The sequence below is a fragment of the Mus caroli genome, chromosome 5, assembly GCF_900094665.2.
Source record: "Mus caroli chromosome 5, CAROLI_EIJ_v1.1, whole genome shotgun sequence".
Lineage (NCBI taxonomy): Eukaryota > Metazoa > Chordata > Mammalia > Rodentia > Muridae > Mus > Mus caroli.
In genome coordinates this window covers 78975312-78991653 of record NC_034574.1, presented here as the reverse complement: position 1 = coordinate 78991653, position 16342 = coordinate 78975312, and the positions used below count along the sequence as shown (strand labels likewise).

Below are 16342 nucleotides of genomic sequence, written 5' to 3'. Positions count from 1 at the left end.
ATGGCCCCTAATTGAAGCATCAGCCTGGATTTCTTCATGGCCTTGGGTACAGCATAGGCCACTCAGATCAGCATGTCCACCTGTGGCAGCCTAAAATTCAGATACCCACATGGATGCTGAGTGCAGTCTAGACCACTGACATCCACTTGGCTTTTGGTGGTAACTCTAGCCACAGACATCAACACAGACCCCAGCTGCAACAGGTCTATGGACCCGGACAAGACACTTGAGCAGACATAATCTTGGACTGGCCCTGGACCTCCTTGGCCTCCTCATAGTTGCCTGTTCCTCACTGTTGCTGACTCTCCAGTTCTATTGTTTCCCACAGTGTATGAACTCTTGCTTTGTCTTCAGTGTCTACACTCTGTACTCCATCTTTCCTATCTCTCCATCACACATTCGTTCAACACAGTGGCACCCAGGAAAGGTGCTTGGCTGTCTTTCTTCTGGTCTCCTCAGGCTGAAGTGAAGAGGGCAGGGACTTGGATGTCTTTCTTCTAGTTGCTAAAGAGCTGGCCTAATAATTTATTATTTTTAATCAGAGCATTTAATTTTGTGTTTTTTTTGGTTTTAACAGATGCCTTACTTTTGGTTTGTTAGATTTTAGCAAATAAAAATATACTATCCCAAGTTAAATGTAAATTTCTTATAAACAATGACATTTTCATGATAGGTAAGTTTCATGCACTATTTGGGGCACCAATGTATTAAAGTTCATTATTTATTTGAAATTCAAATTAGAGGGGCATTTGCATTTTATATGGTAGCCCTAGTTAATCTCTCACCTTGATACTTTCAAAACACACTCAGAAAGTAAGTTGACATTTACCATAGCCTAGGGTGTTATCATTATTATTAGTTGGCTCTAAATGTCTTCTCATCAGCTTGTCATGTATTCAGCTAAAGTCTTGTTTTATAATAAGTTTAAATTACTATATCCAAAAGCAAATTATGCATACTATCCACCCTACAAATGTGAGGCAGCTGCTTTTTGTGTGAACTTTATTATTGGTTTTTGTGCCCTAGCTTTCCCGACTAACCTCTTACTCGGAGTTCATATTCACCAATATGCTTCATATCCTGTTGATCAACCCATTTCTTAGTTTTTAATATTTAAAATTTCTTACTAGCCAATGTCTTACTGTGCTTCATAATTCCAGTATCAAGGCAAAATTAAGATACGGATATTTGAACACTTTTATTAGTGTTTATTAGAACATTAATAGTAAATTAGTAAAATAGTGAGAGCAGACTGCTTTAGTAAATTTTCTCTTTCAATTTTTACTAAGTTGAAATAGAACAGCAATGGCGTGTGTTGTAAGATTGAGAATTGACAAGTGGGACCTCATGAAACTGCAAAGCTTCTGCAAGGCAAAAGACACCATCAATAAGACAAAAAAACCACCAACAGATTGGGAAAGGATCTTTACCTATCCTAAATCAGATAAGGGACTAATATCCAATATATATAAAGAACTCAAGAAGGTGGACTCCAGAAAGTCAAATAACCCCATTAAAAAATGGGGCTCAGAACTGAACAAAGAATTCTCACCTGAGGAATACCGAATGGCAGAGAAGCATCTGAAAAAATGTTCTACATCCTTAATCATCAGGGAAATGCAAATCAAAACAACCCTGAGATTCCACCTCACACCAGTCAGAATGGCTAAGATCAAAAATTCAGGTGACAGCAGATGCTGGCGAGGATGTGGAGAAAGAGGAACACTCCTCCATTGTTGGTGGGATTGCAAGCTTGTACAACCACTCTGGAAATCAGTCTGGCGGTTCCTCAGAAAATTGGACATAGTACTACCGGAGGATCCAGCAATACCTCTCCTGGGCATATATCCAGAAGATGTCCCAACCGGTAAGAAGGACACATGCTCCACTATGTTCATAGCAGCCCTATTTATAATAGCTAGAAGCTGGAAAGAGCCCAGATGTCCCTCAACAGAGGAATGGATACAGAAATTATGGTACATTTACACAATGGAGTACTACTCAGCTATTAAAAAGAATATATTTATGAAATTCCTAGCCAAATGGATGGACCTCGAGGTCATCATCTTGAGTGAGGTAACACAATCACAAAGGAACTCACACAATATGTATTTACTGATAAGAGGATATTAGCCCAAAACTTAGGATACCCAAGATATAAGATACAATTTGCTAAACGCATGAAACTCAAGAAGAATGAAGACCAAAATGTGGACAATATGCCCCTTCTTAGAATTGGGAACCAAACACCCATGGAAGGAGTTACAGAGACAAAGTTTCGAGCTGTGATGAAAGAATGGACCATCTAGAGACTGCCGTATCCAGGGATCCATCCCATAATCAGCTTCCAAATGCTGACACCATCGCATACACTAGCAAGATTTTGCTGAAAGGACCCAAATATAGCTGTCTCTTGTGAGACTATGCAGGGGCCTAGCAAACACAGGAGTGGATGCTCACAGTCAGCTATTGGATGTATCACAGGGCTCCCAATGGAGAAGCTAGAGAAAGTACCCAAGGAGCTAAAGGGATCTTCAACCCTATAGTTGGAACAACATGATGAACTAACCAGTACCCCGGAGCTCTTGTCTCTAGCTGCATATGTATCGAAAGATGGCCTAGTCGGCCATCACTGGAAAGAGAGGCCCATTGGACTTGCAAACTATATATGCCCCAATATAGGGGAATGCCAGGGCCAAAAGAATGGGAATGGGTGGGTAGGGAAGTGGGGGGCGATATGGGGGACTTTTGGGATAGCATTGGAAATGTAATTGAGGAAAATATGTAATAAAAAATATTAAAAATAAAAATAAAAAAAAAGAAATAGCCGTCTTTATATCTTTTTGGTTGATTACTCTTCTAACAATACCCTCTTCTAAGACTGCTATTACTCCATATTTTAATTTGTATATTATTGACTAGCATTTTAGCCTCTTATTTTTAAAACCCATAATAACTTTTTTGCCTATTTCAGCATTCCATGTTTTTATAATATTTTAGTATTAATATCTGATTCAAGAAGTGTTTAGTGATTAGATTTAGTATAGTTTTTTGACTATCCTGAAATTAGTAGGTACTTGATGTCATTTGGTCTGTTTTCTATGTTCCTGTTGAAAATAATCTCCACTCTATTTTTAGAAATCTTTTCTAAAGTTTTTTGGATACTGTATACAGCATACCAGCTTTGTTTTGATTTTGAAGAACTTCCTAGGCCTCTAGATTGAATTTACTTGAAAAGTGGCTACCCTCTGTCTAAAGTGTGTATTCTCCCCCTGGGTATTCATTTGACTGTTGAAGTGAATATCCCTTGTAGCTTATGTGTTCTGTTGTTTGGGTATCACCTTTGGTTTATTTCAAATCATTAGTTTTGAGACAAGATATAACCTATCATTGAAGACACCACAAACTTGGGTCATAGGATGTGGAGAAAACAAACTGATTCAGACCTGGAAGGTCTGTTTCTATTGGCTAGCTTTCATAGTGCTATGTGGTACTCTGTGTGCTACTAGAAACACAAAGTATCTAGCTGTGAACATTGTAATTGAACCTAGCTATGAACATTATAAGCTACAATAACCACCAGTCTGGAAATACCCACCCACTGGTGCAACATTGATGCAAACATTACGGGAATAACCAACCACTTCCTAGTTGGATTTAAAGCCTAGTGTACAGGATGAAATCCATGCCTGATACCATTACCAGTGCTAAAAAAACCTGGGGTAGATAGGTCATAGGTCCTACTAGAGAACCTACTACTATTACTCTGCTAAATGGTCATAATATTAAATCAGCTCCTGATGGCCTATTATACCCAAAGATTTATGTCTTTCTCAGTCATCATCAGAGAAACTTTCTCTTGATGTAGATGGCAATTAACACAGAGATCAAGAACTGGTTCAAGCAGAGAGACTTCAAACAGCTCATCCCTAAATGTTACAGCTATATTACACCCCTCCTGCCAAGCATCAGGGACCATTACAGAAGACGTTGTAGAGAGAATCCCTAGTATAAGACCCAGAGATAGTGAATAACTATGAAGAAATCCTATTTTTCAGACACAATAGGGCAGCTCACATATGAACTTGCAGAGCATGTACAAATCCTTTACAAGCTTGAACTAGTCAAAATCCCAGCATAGAGAAGGGAGTGCACATGAAATCTTACCCCTAGTGGAGAAGCTATTGACAGTTGAGAGCTTCTGAAAAAGGAAGAGTTGGTGTTCTGCAAGTATGTGACCCTCGGCTAGATCCATGATATTCAAGTAGATGGCCGTACACTCCAGAGTATATGGATAACACAAATTTGACTTGACAGGTTAAAAATAAGAGAGAATGCCATATTTGTTAGAGATAGGGAAGGAAAAGTGGATCATGAAGAAATTGGAAATGAAGGTGATTATCACAACCAAAAACAGTATAAAATTCTTTAGGAATTAATTAAAAGAAGAAGAGATTTTTACATGATATTGACACTTGTAGTAATGTGTAGTAATCTGTTAGTTTTATTATAAGCCCAGGAGTTATGTATATTCTGCAGGAAAGCATTTGTTACTTATTAGCATACAGTCTATGAGGTAGTTGAGGATATGGCTGTATATGCAATCACCCAGGAAGATTATGCGGCATAAGAGAAAAGTGAACAAAGAACAAGAATTAAATGTTTGATGACAGCTAAAGAACTGGAGGTAGAAGTTTCTAGAAATTCTCCTGAAATTAACCATACAGTAATATGAGATAAAATTTAAGAATATATGAGGTAACAGAAATCAAAGATGAAAAATAAGGTTTTATCAGATGTTGAATGAAGAGTATGAATCAAGCTAATGTCTTTCATTATCATCATGAAAGTCATTGTCAAACACGATCAAAGTAGTTTTGGTAGTGTGAGAGATGATTTTATTGGATGGACTCTCAGAGAGGAATTAAGACATAGATAAATAATAACCAAAAAGTTTGGAAGACTTTTCAAATATTTTAAAGGGAAGAAAAGATAGAAAGCCAAGAAAAAAAAAGACAAAAATGGCCATTGATGTTTCTAGTTTGTAGGTTTTGTGGTGAAGAATTCAGAGATTTTTATCATTTCTATGAAAAAGGAAGGCAAAAGTGAGTCAAGTTTAAATGTCAGAATGAAAGGGAAGCTTAGTGAAGAGCGAGGTAAGTTAAGCACAATGAATACGCGTAGTGAGTACTGGAGAGATCCATTTTTTTTTTTCCCAATGAACACACATTCACAGTTAAAACAGTTTTCATAGTCATTGTGACAAAAGATATAAAGTGGAATGGTCAAAATCCTGTGGGATCTGATGAGGTCACAGAATCAGTCCTGAAGGTAATGAGTGATTTGACACAATTGGAGGATAAGATCCTGTGTGCAGGAAGTGATATGAATGAATGCCGTATTTCAGAGGGAAACTATCCAGGTGATACACATATGCATGAAACCCAGAGAATGTGGGGCTGAAGAATGGAGGAGACAGCTGAAGAGACAAAGTGGAGTAGTTAATGGATAGGCTGGGGAACTGGGCTTCCCTATCAATGATCTTCCCTATGAGGAACAAGCAGTTGTAAGCTACCATGTGGGTGTTGGGTCCTCTGCAAGACCAACAAGGACTTTTAGTTTATGAATTATCATTCTTGCTTTTCCTTGACTTTTGATGTAGTTATAAGCCAATACAACTTTTCTAACTGAACAGAATTATAATGGGAAAATACTCGATATGCTTAACTTACTAACCACCATAGCTTAGCAACACGATACACTGTAGAGCACCTGTTGTTTAACCTCAGGTTGGCATAGCTGATAGAAAATCATGCCTTGAAAGATTTTGCTGACAGGACCCTGATATAGCTTTCTCTTGTAAGGCTGTGCCAGTGCCTGGCAAATACAGAAGTGGATGCTCACAATCATCTATTGGATGGAGCCCCTATTGGAAGGAGCTAGAGAAAGCACCTAAGGAGCTAAAGGTGTCTGCAACCCTATAGGAGGACCAACAGTATGAACTAACCAGTACTCCCCAGAGCCGTGTCTCTAGTTGCATATGTAACAGAGGATGGCATAGTCGGCCATCAACGGAAGAAGAGGCCTTTGGTCCTGTGAAGATCATATGCCCCAGTACAGGGGAATGCCAGGTCCAGGAAGAGGGAGTGGGTGGGTAGGGGAACAGGGTGGGGGGAGGGTATAGGGGGCTTTGGGGATAGCATTTGAAATGTAAATGAAGAAAATATCTAATTAAAAAAACATGCTTGTTGCTTCAGGTACAAGCATCATAAGACCTGAACTATATATATATCACCAGCCTGGATAAAGACTGAAATATACACTTTAAAGTATGTATCCAAAAAAAAAAAAAAAGGCTATAGTACTGACTGTTGTGAGGTCCTGAGTTCAATTCCCAGCAATCACAACCATCTGTAATGAGATCTGATGCCCTCTTACAGTGTGTGTCTGAAGACAGCTACAGTGTACTCATATAATAAAATAAATAAATCTTTAAAAATATATGTATCATATTCACTGTGTATTACTTTCTTACCACCACACAAGTTTAAAAAATGTCCATTGGAGCACTGTAAATTGGAGACTGGTTTAAGTCATTGGCTTAAGAATAATGTGTAGGATGAGCCATATTTCTACCTTTGATTGAAGGCTCTGACCTTTCAAGAATGGGTTTGTGCTGTTTGTGAGGAGCCAGGATGGACAGTTCCCAGCAAATGCTATCATGAGCAAGTTTTGCAATGAGGACTCCTGTTCAGAGTACTGATGAGTCTAGGGGCTTCAACAATGGTTTTTTAATTTTTTTTTATTTAAAAAAATTTTTTTAGGTATTTCCTTTATTTACACTTTCAAATGTTATCTCCTTTCCTGGTTTCCCCTCCAAAACCCCTCTATTCTATCTCCCCATTCCCCTGCTCACCAACCTACCCACCCCTGCTTCCCTGTTCTGGCATTCCCCTACACGGAGGCATCAAGCCTTCCCCGGACCAAAGGCCTTTCCTCCCATTGATATCCAACAAGGCCATCCTCTGCTACATATGTAACTGGAGACATGGGTCCCTCCATGTGTACTCTTAGGTACACATGGTTGTTTAGTTCCTGGGAGCTCTGGGGGTACCAAAGTATGGATACTTCAGTCCTTCTTAAAAGGGGCAGCAAAATACCCATGGAAGGTATTTTAACAATGTGTGGAGCAGAGACTGAAGGAAAGGCCATCCAGAGACTGTCCCACCTGGGGATCCATCCCATATACAACTATCAAACCCAAACTCTATTGTGGATGCCAGCAAAAGCTTGCTGACAGGAGCCTGATAATAGCTGTCTCCTAAGACGCTCTGGCAGTGCCTGACTAATACAGATGCTCTCAACCATCCATTGGACTGAGCACAGGGTCCCCAATGGAGGAGCTAGAGAAAGGGCTAAAGGAACTGAAGGAGCTTGCAGTTTCATAATACTTTTGTATTGTAGTTTTCCATGTCTTTATTTTCTTCTAACTCATTTCTGTATCTATGTTTTATCACATACTAACATCACTTTAGTTTGAACATTTTATTGTTTTTAGATTCAATCTTTTATTTGCAACACTCTCATTCATATCCAACATTTCTCTATTTTATTTTTAACTGACCTAATCTCTTTAATATTTTTATTTAACGTTTGAAAATTTTATGTATGTATTCTGGATCATTATCTGAACACATTGCTCCTTCTCCAAATATTCTTGAGGTTCCTTGTAGCTCGTCTTTCTTGTTCCTAGAAGAATGCATTTTGTATCACTTCCAGTGAACCTTGGTGGTTCCAGTTCTTAAAAAAAAATTGAGAAACTAAGGTCATTTCAGTTTGATGAAAGACACAGGAAAATAATGACTTGAATCATGGTGGACAGCTAGATACTAAGGAATTAGATTAAAAGCTGTGATTATTTCTAAAGAAACAACTTCATTTTCAAAATTTTGGTTTGAATGAAATACATTTCATAAAAAGTTTGCACTTTAAGAAAAGTAATATGAAAGTTATATGGGTCATATGATCATGATATCGTCATCTAAGTCCTTGAGGTCCCACATTGCCCTGTAATTCTGAAGATAATTGCATATGGTCTACCCTACACTTAGTTCAGTACCTCAGAAATTTTAAAGTGATTTTCAAGTTGACAGTGTGCCATTTTTGTGGCTGTCATACTGTTAAATGTTAAAATATAGAGTATGTGAAAATCAAATGGCTTCTAAACTGTACAAATTTTCAATATGCATTGATCAAAAATAATTTCATTGTTTTAAAAGCCATTAGGAATAATGGAGGCAAATGACTTGTGACACTCAGTTTTTATTTTTTCTTTCTATATCCACTTTATTCCACTATTCTGTAACTCACATCAGACACCCAAAGAGTTCAACACATTAAAGAGACATGCCGATTGGGAATTACGTTATGATTAAGGGTGAATGGTGAAGCCAAGGATACAGGCAGATAATTTAAGCACTCTACTGAAATATAGAAATGGTTCTCATCCACGAGAATGTGAAGACTGTGTGCGCAGAACACTTCTTAAACTACAAGAGTCGAATGATGGAAATCAATCAATCAAGCAGCATGCTGTTTAGATTTTTTTTTTTAAATTTATAACCAACTCAATACTTAAAGGGAAACGACTGGAATCAACAACTGTTGTCTTCCCCTCATGCCATCTCAGACTGGTGAGACTGTTGGGAAGGATCCAATAGTGAGTTACGCATAAGCTTCCACCTGAGGGCCACAGAGGTCTTGAGAGAGAATACTTGGAATTCAGTTTCAGCTTTGGCCCTGACCTGGTTGGGGGATGGCTGAATCTTTCATATCTCGCCGGGGAATCATGTGGCAGCAGCTATAGCCTCTGCTTCAGTGGACGTCCATGTCAATCACACATAGTATATGTGATTTGAAACATACTTTGCCTTTCTTCATTCTTTCCTGCCTTTCTTATCTTCTACCATTCTTATACAATTATTTATTTGCCAGATACTCTTTACAATGTGGTAGCCTATAGACACTGCATCTATTTTTGGAGAGTAAGCTACGTCATTAAACATTTACGACAGTCGCTTTTAATTAGAATAGAGTATGCTAGGTATCAGAGAGATACAAAAATAGAGTGAGTCTATGGAAATTAGAGGAAGATACTGCTGCGTTTCCCCATGCCCTCCTGTGTGATTTATGGAAATGTATTACAATGAGTGAGTGTTGCACAGTCTGCAAGGTAGAGGAATTTATGTGGGGTTGGCTTCATATTTGGTACTTAAAAAATGAGAGAGGATATCATTAATCACCTTGCCTTCATTTAAATAATAATTAAGGATGCTATCTGAAGTGCCTGCCACAGCTCCTAGGAGCTCAGTGGGCCTGTTGACTACACTTAAACTAGTTTTCTGTGACTCACATTTATATACCATGCTGGTCTGACAGCTGCTGCTGCACCCCGGTCGAGTATGTGGTACTCCATCATTATTTTTATGCCACCGGGCTTTTGCTGTGATGTGAATCCACTTACCCTGGTAAACTTGTTTATTATGTGTAATACTGAGTTTTCATGTTAGGTTCCTTATAGCTCGAGGAATTCTAGAAGCATCTTAATTTTTTTTAAATGGTGCTTTTAGATCTCTTAGATGAGAAACAGGAAACAAAGTTTTAAGGGGGTAGTCTGGGATATACTAGTATTGCCTTATTTGATTTTTAAGAGGTAAAAAAAAAACATTTCTGCTTTTAAAAGTAACGATGCTACCATTGGACACTGGCTTATTCCAGAAGCAGAATTTAGAGACATTATTTCACATTATGCTATAATGAAAATGTTAGATATTATGGACAATTTCCTTAATTCACTCTGCTGTTAATACTTAATGAGTAATTCATAATATTGCATTCTACTCTGCAAAAGCATGTGTGATTAATGGCAAAACCATGGTGTGATTAATGGCACACCATGTGCTTAGTTTTCTGCACTTGGCTACATTCCTAGATGAGTGGCTTCATTGTTTTGGATAATACCTCATGCCTGCTAGTTTAGAAAGTGAGAGAGATTAAAAAAATAAAAGGCAGGGAGTTTCCTCTTGTGGTCAGTTTCCTGAATTCCAATATTGTCCACTGCTTGTGTGTGTGTGTGTGTGTGTGTGTGTGTGTGTAGTACCTTTAATCACGGAGCCATCTCAAAAGCCCAGATTAGTCTTAAAATATCTCTGACACCATTTTGTTATTGGTATGAACAATTTCATGTGAATAACCACTAATTTATACATATTGCATTATGTAACATACAAAATAACTGTTTGGCCTAGGTGTATCTTACATTATGAGTAAAGAGAGTCCCATAAAGTCACTATGGGTCCCAAAAGCACATGGCCAATGGATGTCAAGTCAACGATTGGCACATGCTACTCCAAGAGCAAAACCTGTGCCTTTAAATACACCGCCAATCTGCTTCCATAGATGGTCATAATTAAGATGTACACAGCTTATTATCATTGTAATCACTTAAAATGCTCTTCAAAATTTTTAGAATCTTTTGTTTTACTATGATTTTTTTTATCAGTCTAAGACATAGGACAAGTATTTCTTGAAATATGGCAGAATAATTAATTAAAATTACTTACTAAAACAATGGTATACTAAGCATTAAGCCACCATTCCTCACTACAAGAGAATTTTGCTAACTAAACCAAAATTGTCTATGAAGTGACAAATTTTTAAACTTAATCATTTGTTCCTCTTGGTAGCCAGCCACTGCCAAGATAGTTGTACTAATGGCCCAATGGCTTCTTAAGAACACTTTTTCTGGGTTCTTTGCCTATACTCAGCAGTCATTATCATGTGCACTGTTCCTCACCCTGAGTGATTCATATTTTGCACATGATGTATGCAAGTTAGGTATATACTTTCTTGTTATATTTGTTTGATGTTCTTGGACTGATGCTTGAGACAGCTTTCCTATAGCTTTATGTTAACTAGGTGCTGTTACAGCACTTTTAAATTGTTGTCCCCTATTCATTCATTCTAGTTCTTTCCCCCCCTTCACTAACTTAATATGTTGTGCATTACCACACCAATACTTTCCCAAGGCACTCGTCTCTGAAACTGAACCCCATTTTAAACTGAGAAATGCATTAACAACCCAAAGTAACTAAAAACCTAATTAGGAAAGAAGAAAACCAAATTTAATCCAGCTGGTATTTACTAATAACTGTTTATAAGGAGCAGGAGAGAGTGAGTGCTAAGAGCACTCTATTTGTGGAAAAATAAATGAGCAGAGGCTGAGGCTAGGGGAGGGAGTGGCTGAGTCTGTAAAGAGATACAGAGATCATAAGATGTTCTTGGAAGTCGCTGTATGGTTTAGATTATTTGACTAATGACATTAAGAGATTGTATGTTGTTAGAACCCAAGAAATTAGAAATGTACTCCGTGCAAATACTCTCTAAAAAGGGTTATGAGAGGGGGTTGCTGAAGGAGAGAGACGGTGAAATGAAAGCAGCAGACGGCAGTGGTATGAAGAGGGTGGGAGAAAGCATATGGTCTAGAATCAGGTACATGATAGAAGACACTTGACTGGTAAGATGTGGATTCTTGAAAAGTGGTCCATTCAGATAACAGTGCAGCAGTTCTCAACCTATGGGTCAAACCCCTTTGAAGGTTTCAGATCAGATATCTTGTATATCAGATATTTATGTTATGGTTCGTGACAGTAGCAAAATTGCAGTTATGAAGTAGCACCAAAATAATTTTATGGTTGGGGGTCCCCATGACAGGAGGAGCTGTGTTAAAGGGTCACATCATTAGGAATGCTGAGAACTGCTGAGGCTGTGTAAAGGAGAAAGCAGAGGTTTTCTGAGACGATGATGGTGTGCTCCAAAAATGATGCTTCGCTAATGATGTGCTTTTCTAGGCATTTTGTGAGTCATGCAAACAATGTATTTGGTCTAAACAGACAAGAGAAACATTAAGTTCCAGGTTTATAAACTTGGATATTGGAGGTAGAGGACACCTTTACATACAAGTATTTGTAGAAAGAACTGCATTTATTAAGGGTGGTTGATAATTACTATCACCTAGGAAGCTGCCTTGCCTCATCCATACTCTATAATTAAACAGTATTTGCAAAAGTAAGGAATTTATATCACAATATACATTTCAAAACAAATATTCTTTAAAAATGTCTCACACTAGTTATACCATAGATCATTTTCCCTCCTTAATTGGTATGAAAACTTAGTACTTAGATACGGCATCTTAAGCTTAGCATGGAAATTGTAAAGTCAATAGTCGAGCAGTTTGAACAGTCTTTGTCTTAAGTATCTGAGAAAATATTGAAGTGCAATTTGTAAGGGTTTTCCAGGGCTGACTGCAGGCGCTCAGCAGAAAAGTTCGTCAAGTTACTAGGAAGGAAGAAACATTCTCCTCATCGATTAGCAGATACCAATTCCATTATAAACATATATGCATGTTGACCTTTTAGCTTGTTTTCCTGAATACAAATTCAGTAGAGCTCTCACACAGCTGCTCATGCTGTGATAGTATTTTGGGGCAATGGAACACAAATGGGGACATCAATCTACCCTCTTCATTCGAGAGTCACTGTATGGAGCCTAATTGCTGGTTCCTCTGTGGTACCCATGCAGAGCTTATACCAGTCAGCAGGCCTGGGGTTTAAAGATTTCTCCATAGTGAAGTTTCACTGCTTAAAGGCGGAGGTTAGAATCTTGGACAAATAAAGCAAATATTGAGTGGCTTCTAATGCCTTCCCCCTTTGACTTGGAAAACAAACAGGTGTACATTGTTAAGACTACAGGGTCATTGAAACAGGCTTGCACAATTCAACAGCTAAGCTGAGAAGCCAACAATAGAAGCAAACTCAAATTATTTTTTCCCACAGACAGAAAAGATTAATTTTCCTCTGTGCAGTTTTGAAGGTCTCTTTCATTCATTTAATTTTTTCCCTCAGGGGAGAGCACAAACATTGTCCCCCACTACCACAAAACTATGCAGTTGCCCACATTTGGGGAAATCACAGGGGTCAGCACACCTGGTGTGCAACGAATAAGCCTCAACCTGACAAAACCAACTTTGTAATTATGGTACTTCCCCTGCCAGGTAAGTCTTTGAAGGTCTCTTTTAGATATGATGTTGCCAATCAAAGCACCGATGAGGAGACTGTAGTAGAGCACTTGATTTAGAAAGGAGTTTTTTAATTTCTTGAGTCAAACTTTACTCTAGGTGTTCAACAGTCATAACATAATTGTTGCTTCCATGAAATGACATGCCAGAGATAGAAACAGTGCCATGTACCAGTCCGTGTCTTCTGAAAGTGCTACAACATAACCCAGGAGATCAAATTAGAGGGAATGATTGCCCCTAATCAGAGAGTTTCATTCCTCGCTCTCCTGGCCCCACAGCTTTTGGACCATGTGTGAGGCAGTACATCATGGGAGGGGACTTATGGCTGGACTTATGGTACACTTCTCAGAGGCTGGAATGAGAGCAGGAGTTGTGTTTGTAATATTTTTTCCAGCACATACACCTAGGATCTAGCCTTCTTCTTCTGGGTCTCACCTCCCAAATGCTCCACCATTTCTCAATGACGCCATACTAAGACAACCAAACCTTTAAATATAGGCTCTTAATTAACATGTGAAGTCCACACGATAATAATCTTAGACTTTTTATATTTGAGTTACAATTCTTGTCCCAACCTCGAAAAGTGGATTTTATTTCTCTGTCACAGAAGAAACAGATCCCGTGGAAGATAAATAGAGATTTGAATATATACACTACACTCAGTGTAGTGTTGAAGACATTCAACAATTTATAGAAAAATAAAATCTTTTATTTTCATCATTAAGTTCATGGATGAGATATATATCACAAAAGACAACTTTTTAAGAGAAAAGCATACAAATCTATCTAAAATAGCCAAAGGAATGGAGAAGTCTGTGTATGTTTATTTCAGTTGATAAAGGGTATAGTTGTGGAGAGGTGGGGATAGACAAAGAAAGAATGAAATATTGGTAATACAATGAGGGAACTTTATCAAGGTTTACATGTTCAAGCTTTGCTCTGTATCCCTGTATATTTAAAGACAGGGCCACTCTTCTCTCCATAGAAATTGGGTGCCTCTCATGTAAGAGCCTTATGGGTAAAGCCAGTTTGGTTTTATGGCCTATGTCAGGTCATACAACTCTTTCTGAGTTTAATGACCTGTATTGAGGATAGAGGTGCTGGGAGGGTGTGAATGGCCCTCTTCGTTTGATTTTCTCACATACTAAGGAGACATATTTTGGTGTAGCATGTTCTAAAACTCATCACTTACCTTTCTGGGTCTTAATTTATTTGTCTAGAAAGTGTGGACATAATGTAATCTATTTCTTATTTTCACTACTGAGGTCAAATTTGTTAATTGTATAAATATACAGCTATATGCAAAGCCGCTAAAATATCTTGATGTATAGTGTTATATTTTATTATTACAACTCCACTATTCTTCTATTGTCTATTTCACTATGTCTATAGTTTTAAAATTGCTTTATTTTACACACCAAAGATAGCAGAGAATCAAAGACAAACAAAAATTCTTGCTTTCTTCCCAAACAGGGATTGGTATCTTATCCATGATGCATGATGGGATGTTATCAAGGCAATCAAAGCTTGAGAAGGTAATAGTCAGAGCTGAGGGTTCTATATTGATTTATGTCATTCTTTTGTGGTAGTCTTGCTATGTAGTCCAGGTTATCCTGGATCTGATATATATTTTTCTTTTTCTTTCATACAATACATCCTGACCAAAGTGTCCCTTCTGTCCACTCCTCCCAGTTCCTCCTCTCTTTCCTAGATCCACTCCTATTTCTTTTTCTTTCAGGAAAGATAAGGATTCCAAGGGATATTAACCAAATATGGCATAATAGGATACAATATGACTGGGTACAAACACTCTTATCCCAGCTGGGTGAGGCAACCCAGTAGGACTAAAACCATCCCAAGAGCAGGTGAAAGAGTCAGAGACACCCCTACTTCCACAGTTAGAAGCCCTGCAAACACCCCAGGCTAAACAACCATAGCATGTATGCAGGGTAAGTTTCAGAGTTTAGTTGGGGCCCGCTATGTTTGCCATGTTTGTGGAGACAGTGAGTTGCAATTTGAAATTTAACAGGCTAGCTACTGACTGTATAATGGATTTGGAAGTGACAGATGTCATCTAAAACCTTGAAACTGGATGATATACTGCCGTAGTTAGGGTATCCATTGTTGAGAAGGGATGCCATGATCAAAACAACTCAAAGGAAACTTTTAACTGGGGTTGTCTTATACTTTCAGAGGTTCAGTCCATTATCATAATGGCGGGGAGCATGATAGGGGAGCATGCAGGAGCAAGCAGGCAGACTGGTTACTGGAGGATCCAAGAATTCCACATCTTGATAGGAAGGCAACCACAAGGAGGGTCTCTTCTGCTCTATGTGGAACTTAAGCAAGGGACCTCAAAGCCCACACCTACAGTGATGTACTTCCTTCAATAAGGCCACACCTACTCTAACAAGGCCATACTTCCTAAGAGTAGCACATCCCATGAAGCAAGCATATTCAAACCATAGATACCAAAGAGGTGGGTAAAGAGAGAAAATAAATGTCTAGAGATTGAACTTCCTCAATAAACAAACAAGAGGTTGGTGGACGGAAAAGGAATCAACAGGCAGACAAAAATGTACTTTGGAAGATATGATGGAAGTAGATACAAAATTTCAGAAATGATGCTAAGAAGTAGTATTGATCAAATGTATCAAATGCTGCTGACAAGGTAGGAAGAAAACTGAGGATGCTGTGGATTTAGTAATGACGAAATCACAATGATAGAAAGAGGAGTTTTAGCTGGGTGGTGGAAGCCCAAAGAAGCACTAGTAAACATAACTTTGATAATGCAAAGAAGGGTTCCTCACCAAGACCTAAAGGTCTACTGCATGTAGGGGATTACCCTTACCTTGGCATAGGCAGCTAATAATATTAATGAAGGAGAAGAAAGGAAACTAGGTAGCTCTAGTGTTAAATCTTATATCATCAGCTTTGGGCTGTTTTATTTATTTCATTGTTTGGGCAAAATAAGAAAAAGGAAAGAAGAAAAATAACCAAGAATCCTAGACTCTCTGTAGTAAAGCTATAAAAAAGCAAACTAAGGCACAATGAGGGTGAGTTGGCTTAGTTCATTGCTTGCTGTGCAATTCTAACAGTCAGAGTTTGATTCCTAGAATCCCTAGTAAAAGAGAGAACCAGTTTCTGGAGGTTTCTTTTTGGCTTCCACACATGCACTATGGCACATGCACTCCCCTTATAATA

The 16342-nt window shown here is 38.3% G+C and overlaps 1 non-coding gene across 1 annotated transcript; it reads right to left on the bottom strand.

Annotated features, from left to right (window-relative positions):
- Positions 1-12962: 12962 nt before the first annotated feature.
- On the bottom strand, positions 12963-13122 carry LOC115031209. Its single transcript, XR_003836828.1, has one exon. It is a non-coding gene; the product is annotated as a U1 spliceosomal RNA (small nuclear RNA).
- Between the last annotated feature and the right edge of the window lie 3220 nt (positions 13123-16342).